Here is a 9,486-nt window from a genome sequence, read left to right on the forward strand (position 1 = left end):
CTATCAGGCAAGTTAATAAAAGGAGCGGTTTGAGCTCATAGATGACTCTTCAATGCAAAAACATTGAGGGCTGATTGAACTTGCTTGGTGTTTGTAGTGAAATTGTAAACCAGTGAGCTTTATTCTTATGTTTTACAATCTTGCGACAAATAATGAACAGATTAATTCTTCCCTTTGTCTCCTCAGTGAACTCCCCAATACAAGTTTCTGTGATTCAGCCGTGCCAGGCAAAATCAATCAAATCATAAATGATTGTAGTTAAAGGAACAATGATTTCTTTGTTTTTCAATTTCAATATTTTAATGTGCACATCTGGAAAAAAAAACATATAAACCCTGGGGTCATGTGGCTCTTTTTAAAGATTTTTCTTATTTTTCAAATATGTCATCCATCATCCCTTGAACGAGGATGACTTGCTTCCACACCAAAAGGGATGAGTTCACAGATGTTTCAATGAAGGACCAATATTCCAGTTCTGAACTCCAATTGAAAGGGTGGAAGATGCCTGTGCGTGGATTTTTTTAACGTGTGGTAGCCGTTACACACCAGCCACCACACGGGCTTGGCAGAGCTAAGCCTTTATCCAGTGGTAAGGGTTAACCAGGACGACTGGAGACCTGCTCCGCTGCACGGACCTAGTAAGCACACATATCGCAGAGTGGGCTGGCCCGTGCTGCCCCTGGGCTCTCGGCTCTTCTGGGTCCCGTACCCTTATTTGCCGCACCTCTGCTATGATCTCTCACACTCCTCCGCCACAAACATTCGGCGCATCTCCACCCATGATCTCTCACCGCTCCTCCGCCACAAAACATTCACCGCACCTCCGCCACAATCTCTCACTGCACCTCTGCACCAAACATTCGCCGAAACTCCGCCACGATCACTCGCCGAATCTCAGCCACGATCTCTCATCGCTCCTCCGAATCAATCACTCACTGCACCTCCGCCACGATCTCTCGCTGCTCATCCGCCCCGACCTTCCTGCTCCTTCGCTGTACCTGGGCCCTGCCGATGTTCCTGCCCATGCTCCAAACGGCGACCTGGCACTGTATAGATCTAAGTCATTCATTCATTCATTCATTTCGGTTCATCGTGTCCGTGCCTGCCGATAAAGATCTAGCCAGCATAATCCCACTTTCCAGCTCTTGGACCATAGCCTTGTAGTTATGGCACTTCAAGTGTGTATCCAAGTACTTTTTAAATGTGGTGCGGGTTCGTGCTTCTACCACCCTTTCAGGCAGTGAGTTCCAGACCCCCACCACCCTCTGGGTGAAATAAATTCCTCTCAAATCCCCTCTAAACCTCCTACCTTCTATAAAAGAGCATACCACTACAACTTCCAGCGCAAGCCGTTCCAAGTTTGCGATGATTTCGAGGTGGGCGACTGGGTGACTTCAAATATGTAAACTACTGATAGTACAAAGATAAGGTCGCCAACAATGCCCTCAAGATACAATCACCAGGATGGAATCTTATAAGGTAATGAAAATATGAAGCTTTATATGATGCATTTACACTACAAGTTTAGCACTGGTGTGTAGTTTGACTTCCCACTAAGGCTAGACTTGTGAAGTGTAAATCAAGAATGAAGACCAAACTGACTCTGAAGTAAATTGAAATGAGGTCTTCTCCTGCAGGGATTTTCATTCCGCTTTGTTCCAGTGTCTGATCAAGCATTAATGCTGGATTCAGTCTGCATTAGCACTACATCTGCAGCACTGGTGTGAAATTAAACTTTTTCTATACCATCACTACAGGTGTAGTCTTAATGCACTGCTAAATGCATGTACATTTATAATCAATCATTTCAGTTGTAAACACCAAAGTGCAGAATGGGACTTTTGTGCTATCAAACCATCACTTCGCTTATTCCCAGACTGTGTCCAAACCATCACTGTCATTAACCAGCATTGCCACCGCCCATTATTAGCAAGGTGCCTGCATTTCTAAGCAATAGGAAAGAGTAATTTGGCAATACCTATTGGTAATAAGAGAACAGGTAGAGTAGCATATCTGTGGGTCATAGAAAATGGGGATAGCTGAGGGTTAGCGAGGGTTAGTTGGGTTTAATATCAGCTGAGTGCTACTTTTAGCCCACCAATTAATCTTATAAATGCATTAACAACTGTGTTAAAATACGCAGGGAGGAATTTATGCAAATGACTCAATGAGTGCACTAAAGGTAGAACAAATTAAACCCCTAAGTACATAATGAACTTTTAGGATTTTGCAATACGTTATAAACAAGCTATCTTATAAAGCAGTCGAATATTGTTGGAGCACACTGCAGTCTTTGAAAACATTGAAACAGTTTCCATTTGGACAAACCACTCTCCCCAGTAGTATTAATTGTTTTCTGGAAACGTGCAGCTGTGAATTGTAGGTTTTTAAAAAAATGAAAATCCCTAAAGCACCTGGATGTAAAATTGTTAAGTGGTGGGTACAGCCCAATGCAGAGACTGCAGTGAAACCTCTGTTACCAGTTCATCAACAACTGCAACCAAATTCTAATTGTTTCCTTTGATGTGCTAGCAAATATGTGTGTGTTATCTGCTGCTGTTGAAGATGTTATGCTTGACACTAACACTGTAAAGTAAATGAAGCTGTAAAGTAAATGAAGCTGTACTGCTGCCCCTAAAAGTGCTATGAACCACCTCCGGTGACTCCAGAGGCATTAGCGCTGGTAGCACCAGATGCAAGTTAGGCAAGGGATGGGTCGAGGAGTCAACTTGCTTGTACAAGTCAGTGGTGCTATTTTCCCATCGCTGACCCGGCCAGGCCTTCCGCAGCCACTACTGATGGTGCACTGCCCAGAAATAGAACCCAACAATCACAACTTTCAAACAAGTGCACAGTTGTTGCTCCTGCTATGGAATCAGCCCTGGGATGTAAATGGGGCAGATTTCTCCAGCTCCAGGGGACTGTACAAAACTGCTATAACTTTGCAGATTAAATTGAGTAAGGAATACACCTGCTCCACAGCTATGGAGGATGTGATGCAGGTGTGTTCCTCATTCAGTTACATCTTCCTTTACATCATAGAAGATTAAACCACTTCTTGATGGCCAGGGTTATGAGCAGATACTGTCCATTCTGCATACTTTGCCTGGCTTGTACTGTAAAGTTCGTTGTCCAACGATCAAATCATCAGAATCTGTGCTTGAGGATACCAAACATGCATGTTTGTACTGTAATGGAATTTTATCAAGCTTTAGATAAATCTTCAGTATCTGAGCTTTTCTGTTAAAATCCTATCCACACCAGAGGCTGTTTATTTGATGTTAGTACAGAATAAATATAATATAGACAGGATTATAGATCAAGGGAGCAACAGGAGTATGAGAGGGGTCAACACCTGCTGTCATTTTTCATATGTGGCCTCCCAGTTTCATGTATGTGGTAAGTGAGGCTGTGTACAGACCGATACAGCTGCTGCTGCTGCTGCTGCTATCTGTGCTTTAGTGTCTCGAGAATGCACTATATTTATTTGTTACTTTGGGATGAATTTTAAGCTTTTTGAAATCACGGATGTCAGTGCTGTGGAATGGAACATTTTCCACTTTCTTGGATCGGTCTCGGTACCAAATATAGCACCGCTTAAATATAGAGTAACGCTCTCTTAGACCTGCTCACCAATGTATCTTAACCCTGGTCCTACATTACAAAAGTGACGTCCGGTGGTCGTGAAAGGCGCTATATAAATGTAAGTCTTTCTTTTATAGTTTACAGAAAGCACCTTCCATTGCATTGGTGTGACATTTGCATTGCCCATGCCAGCCATTGCTAGAGCCATTGAGTGAAATGGCTAGTTTACCATCAGTTGGTGCACATTTGGCACACATTTTGGATTTGTACCCATAGTTTGGGTCGAGACTGCCCAGATTCATTTCATAAAGGGGCCCCTGCAACCAACAGGAAGAATAGGTTTCCTATCGATCAGTCTGTGCTGGATTGGAACCCAGGTCCCAGAGGTGAAAGGACAGTGTTAAATCTTCAAAGCGACTGTGCCACCCAGTTCTCTGTCATGTGCACTAATTAAAATAACAAGTTGCTGGGGAGAAAAACAAACATGCATGTTGTCTTTGCTATGATTACAAGATTATAAGATAAATACAGATAGGAAGGCCGATTGGCCCATCTTAGCTCATCTATCCAGAAAGACCCTATGGTGCCCCCACCCCCACTCACTGTTTCCAATTACTTAAATGATTTCCAGATTATACCTTTCAGTTGGGGAATCAGAGAATAGTTTGACAAATTAAGTTACAGAAAGTGTAGTTGGAGCATGGAATGCTTTGCCACAAGGAGTAGTTGATGCAGAGACCATTGTATCTTTTAAATGAAAAGTAGTTAAAACATTTGAAGCAGCGGACGGGATTGGGTTATGAGAGGGAGAGCATGTCAGTTTTGGTTTGCTTTAGCAAAGGCGCAGCAGACTCAATGGGTCCAATCACTCCTTTCTGTGCTGTAAATGTTTATGGTTCAATGGGTTTTCATCTGCACTACTTTACCTGGAAATCCATTCTATGTGCTTGCAAAGAATACCTTTCTGACATGAATCCTGAGTTTGCCTTTTACTAGTTTGAACCTGTGTCCTGTCCTCAATTTAGTTTGAGTTAATTTCCTAAATCTACATTTTCTGTACCATTTACTACCTCTATAAGGTCACCTCTCTTTACAGCTAAAAAACCTTCATTTTGCCATGTTGAGATGTACGATAAAAATCACAATTGCATTATATTTATGGGAAGTGACTGACTCACCTACCAAAATGCTGCCTGGTCAATTATGTGCTAAGTTAAATTGACTAACCAGGATTTCAGCAAGCTTGATTCATTGTTATTCATTCCCAGTGTACATAACTTTTTAATATTGTAAAAAAACAACAAGAAATTTTCTCCCCATTTTTCTCCACCCTCTCTGAAAGCTGTGACTCGAGGTGGACTGTGGCTCCATGGGCACTAATAGCACTCAGACACCTCACCCATGACTATTCTTCACTTACAAGGCTAAACAGCGAGTGTTAACAAATAATTCAACTATATGGTTGCCACCTGCTTTTTCACTGGTCCAGTTAATAGTTTTGAATTCAATTCACACGACTGATCAGAACCGAATGCAGACTTTTCACTGTTTACATCAGATCTCTGTATCTCATAGGTTGGTAGGATTATATTCCTGTCCAGTACACTAACTGCAGTTATGATGAGTGCTGATTTCCAGTGTCTATTTATCTGATTGCCAGTTAATAATTGACAATAATTTAATTGACAATACAGTGGTTGTTTACACAAATATTGCAAAAACCCACTATTTTGGCAATCGTTGGCTGGCAACTACTGCAATTTCAAAACCCCAAACTGATGTGGTGAAAATGAAACACTGGGAGCCCTATTCAACTGTGTGTGTGTTAACACACAAACCCTGCTGTTGTCCTCATATATTCACTTTCCAGCAGGGATCACTGCATGGGGATCAGCAGCCAGGATTATGGTTGATTTTATGTCTTTCTCCTCTCCCTAGTCCAGAGATACTAAAGTCCGTTACCGAGTTTCAGTGCTGTTTTGCCTGAGATAAGCTAGTCCAACACAAAACAGGAGATGAACTTGGGACCCGATATGGTTCAGTGCCACACCAGATGGTGGATTAACTCACTGCATTATTGGGGGAGCCCCACAAACACAATGATGTAGTAATTGTTTTTAATTAGTTTATAAGTTTTTGAAGTGGGTGGAAGTTTTACTTCTCCTCTCCACCCACCGACAAGGGGAACAATCTTATCTAATGACCTGACTCCTAACTGTTTAAAGTTAAACAGTGATAGGTCTAACCGATCGATCTAACAAGCTGCTTGTCCAAAGCTACAAGATGCTCAACTGCCCGTGTTACCATTTGTTTACTACTCCCTCTTGAATCCTGGAAACCCACTTTCCGTGACCATTTCAGATAACTCCAAAATTAAGAGATTTCAATCAGACGGGTGTAGCCAGCCTGATTTGGAGTCGCCCGCGTTTTACCGGATCGCCAGTTTACGGGTCGGGAATGGATTTGATATTGTCCCTCAGATGAGGGGCAGAGTTGTGTTGTAAACAGTAAGAAGTCTGCCCTTTCAGTTCAGTAATTCATTAAACACTCCTTCAGCCCCAGTGCTCGCTGACTCAGTCAAGCCTGCTAGCTATCATGCACCGAGTCTCAACGATGCTGATACACTGGACTGGACGTTAGGAGGTAACCTGAGGGAGAATACAGTATACAATACATGTATATACAGTGTTATGAGCTGCCTGGAGTAATACAAGAGTTTGCGATCTATTTGTCTGATGTGGTGCAGGAAGCAAGTGTGATTTGAAAAGAGAAGGCGCGGTAACCATGTATTTGCAGAAATTTGTCCTTCATAAAGCAACAATACTGCAGCTCCTTCAAGACTGACAGCGAGCCTGACCAATCACTGATCGCCCACACCGAGGCTGTGCAGCCAATGCTCGCTGTCAGGGGGAGGGCAACGGGGCTTATTTGTGAGTTTTTTTACACACAAAAATTACAAGTTCAAGCAGCAACTGATCATAGTAACAGCGAGCGGGCTCAGTCAGTAGGCACTATAATCAGCATCACAAACACCTCCACTCCAATACACCCGCATTCAACACCACCAAAACCCCAAGATCATCAACCCGCTACAATCCCAATACTTTACACTCACTTGTACCGATCGATTAATAATAGCGGCTGGCAGACACACAAAAGCAGCTATATAAGAGAAGTGGCTCAGTCCCCGAGCCCACAGCACAACAACAAAGTCTCATTTATGAAATGCGGGTGTCCCGATGGGCCTTGAACATTGCGCCTGTGGTTTTTTTAATCTTGTACGTCTTTAAGAAAAATGTTAAAAGCCATCCACACAAACAGGTTAGTGGAGGTGCCGGTGGCTCCCGCACCGAGCACTCGGGGCTTGAGACTGGAACAATCACAACGTGCCTTTCTCCGGCGATCCGCCCTCCCGCCCGCACCCCATTATCACCCCGCTCCCCGCTCCCCACACACTGCCACCCCCAGCCCCACACTCACCGTCCTGGAGAGGGGCGAGGAGCGGGGGCCGCGGCTTGATTTGCCGGCTCTTCCCCCCGATGTAAACAGCCCTGAAGCACCAAGCCACTCGCAATATGGCGAGTCTCCGCAATGGACATTGGGAAAGCAATCAGCATTTGGAATCAAACTCTCCACTCTTTCTGCATCCACGGGTATTCCCTTTGCATTGCAAGAGAAACAATACCAAGTCCGCCGATATATATATATATATTCGCATTTGAGATTTTTTTTAAATGACACGGGTAGATTTTGCTGTTTTTCATACTTTAATAAACTGCCTTATTGGTCGATTTTTTGGGGGGGTATAAAAAGTGCTGAAAATTTACAGGAATTAAGTAATAAATTGTAGTCTCAACGTAGACTGAATTATATAGAATTTCCCATCCTCTACTTGAATTGAAAGATGAGTAAGGAGGTGTCACACTTTATGGAAACGTTCTTTTGCTTTCCATGGATTTTTCATTTGCTTGTTTGTAATTTAATAAAACTATTGCATTGGAACAACCCTAACCGATTATATTTTAATTACCGTTGATAATGCAATTATCTTAATTGCTTTCTGTGAACAATTAACGGCTGTAAGATGTTTCTTGTACTTGACTAAAATATTATCCCCGTCAGTTTAGGTAAAACTTTGCATGGACTCAGCCTGATAGTAACAGGGTAATATTTGACCGATGTTGCTAATGAATCAGATCTTGAGCATTTAGTTCTATCTTGGAATGAAGCGCTGATTAATCTTGGCGTCGCTGTACTCTACTGGGGACATCCACTTTCCTGTTGTTGTAGGGATGCTTTCTTATACGTTATAATTTTCCAATGTTCATTAAATATTTCATATACACCCATCGTCCCCACACTTCGTATTGTTGGAACTATCTTTCAAAGGGGTCTATAGAGCACATATCTTGCGTCAGTTCAAGTGAAACAGTATCCCAGCCTGTTCCATAAGTATATTCACATTTACAATTGGATCGTGGTCCGACAATTCTCGCCTGGAATTGAGTTGAGCAGTATATTTAAGTACAGATGAAATGTTAGTTTTCCTGGACAATTTCGGTGCTGTTAACGGGTAAGAAGTTGAACTAACGACGGGCTCAACCTTTAATTATAGCAGTGTGACCCAACCAAGCAGATACTATAAGGACAATGGCAAACATTGAAATGGCAACGTGTAAAATTAATTGAAAATGTTCACAGTACATTGGTCGTCTTAAAATTGTACAAAATGTTAGAACTATGGTTTGATCTTTGTGGGAATAATGCTGCAAGATTCGCTTGTGCAACATCAGACATGACTATTTCTGGTGTGTTCAGTAATCGTGCCTGTGCTAAACTGCGATGCAACATTTTAGCACATAGGCGAAATTTGACAGAACTCCTTGGTCTGTGCGACATCTCAATAGATGAAATGAATAGCCAGAAGAGAACCGTTTTATGCTCTTCATTCAGTATGTTACCAAGTTGGCGGTGGCTCCAATAGGGTTTCAAAGCCTGGGACAACTATTAAAGTACTAGAGTCTGTATAACTATTTTTAAATTATCACAAAATCTTCTAAACAATCCTGAATGCCACTTTGCAAAGGCAGGAGACACAGTCAATGAGCAGAGATACATCTGAAATCAATGCGCTCCAAAACATACAATTCTGTTTCCATGGCAATATTCCCTCGTCAGTGCTCAAGGTTTGATTTCAGTCCTCAAAAAAATAAAAAGGTAAATCTCTTGCGGGCAAAGTTGTCTTTACAAAGAGGTATAACAGTTAGTTGTTCTGCTAATTATTTTACCTCTGTGACCTAGGTTTAAATTTAACCTTGATTATTCGAATGTCAATGGGCCTTTTGGGTCTTAAATTAAATCAAACTGAGCAGTTTCAATCCAATTCCTATTTTGCTCACATTGACTGTACACCACTGCCTAAAATTCACCACTAATTGGCACTAAAGTGGCAGTCTTAATCAGACAGATAACAATGACAGCAGTGTGAAGAATTAAAATGTCACATTAGTGCACTAATGTTCAATTTAAGGTACAATTTTGGAGCAGAGGACAACTGAGTTTTCCCCTGCACTTAGTTCATACTATATCTGACTTGGGAATACTTAATGTTGACACTTGGTTGAGGGGAATCCATTACTGAGCAATATGAGCACAAAAGTCATTCTAACATTAAAATCTAAGTTAAATTAGCAAAGTTGAGAAGTATTGTTTATAGTAAAATACAATTTAGGGACAGAGTGTTAAATATATCGTTGAGAATGATGACATTAATGCATGTGGCAGTTTAATACCTGAAAGCATTTGAGCACAGAAGGAAGCTTCAAAAACGCACAATCACACAATGGTAATTATAATAAATATTATAAAATTATGTAATGACCATCTTTCAGATATAACATG

The 9,486-nt window shown here is 41.7% G+C and overlaps 1 protein-coding gene across 3 annotated transcripts in view; it reads right to left on the bottom strand.

Moving 5' to 3' along the window:
- rnf2 (ring finger protein 2) overlaps positions 1–7,169 on the bottom strand; it is a 44,425-nt gene extending 37,256 nt beyond the window's left edge. For all 3 annotated transcript variants that reach the window (XM_070886158.1, XM_070886157.1, XM_070886156.1), the window contains exon 1: positions 7,066–7,169. The gene's annotated coding sequence lies outside the window, so the exon portion shown is untranslated. The remainder of the gene's footprint in view (positions 1–7,065) is intronic.
- Between the last annotated feature and the right edge of the window lie 2,317 nt (positions 7,170–9,486).

Source organism: Pristiophorus japonicus, chromosome 8 (assembly GCF_044704955.1).
Source record: "Pristiophorus japonicus isolate sPriJap1 chromosome 8, sPriJap1.hap1, whole genome shotgun sequence".
Classification (NCBI taxonomy): domain Eukaryota; kingdom Metazoa; phylum Chordata; class Chondrichthyes; family Pristiophoridae; genus Pristiophorus; species Pristiophorus japonicus.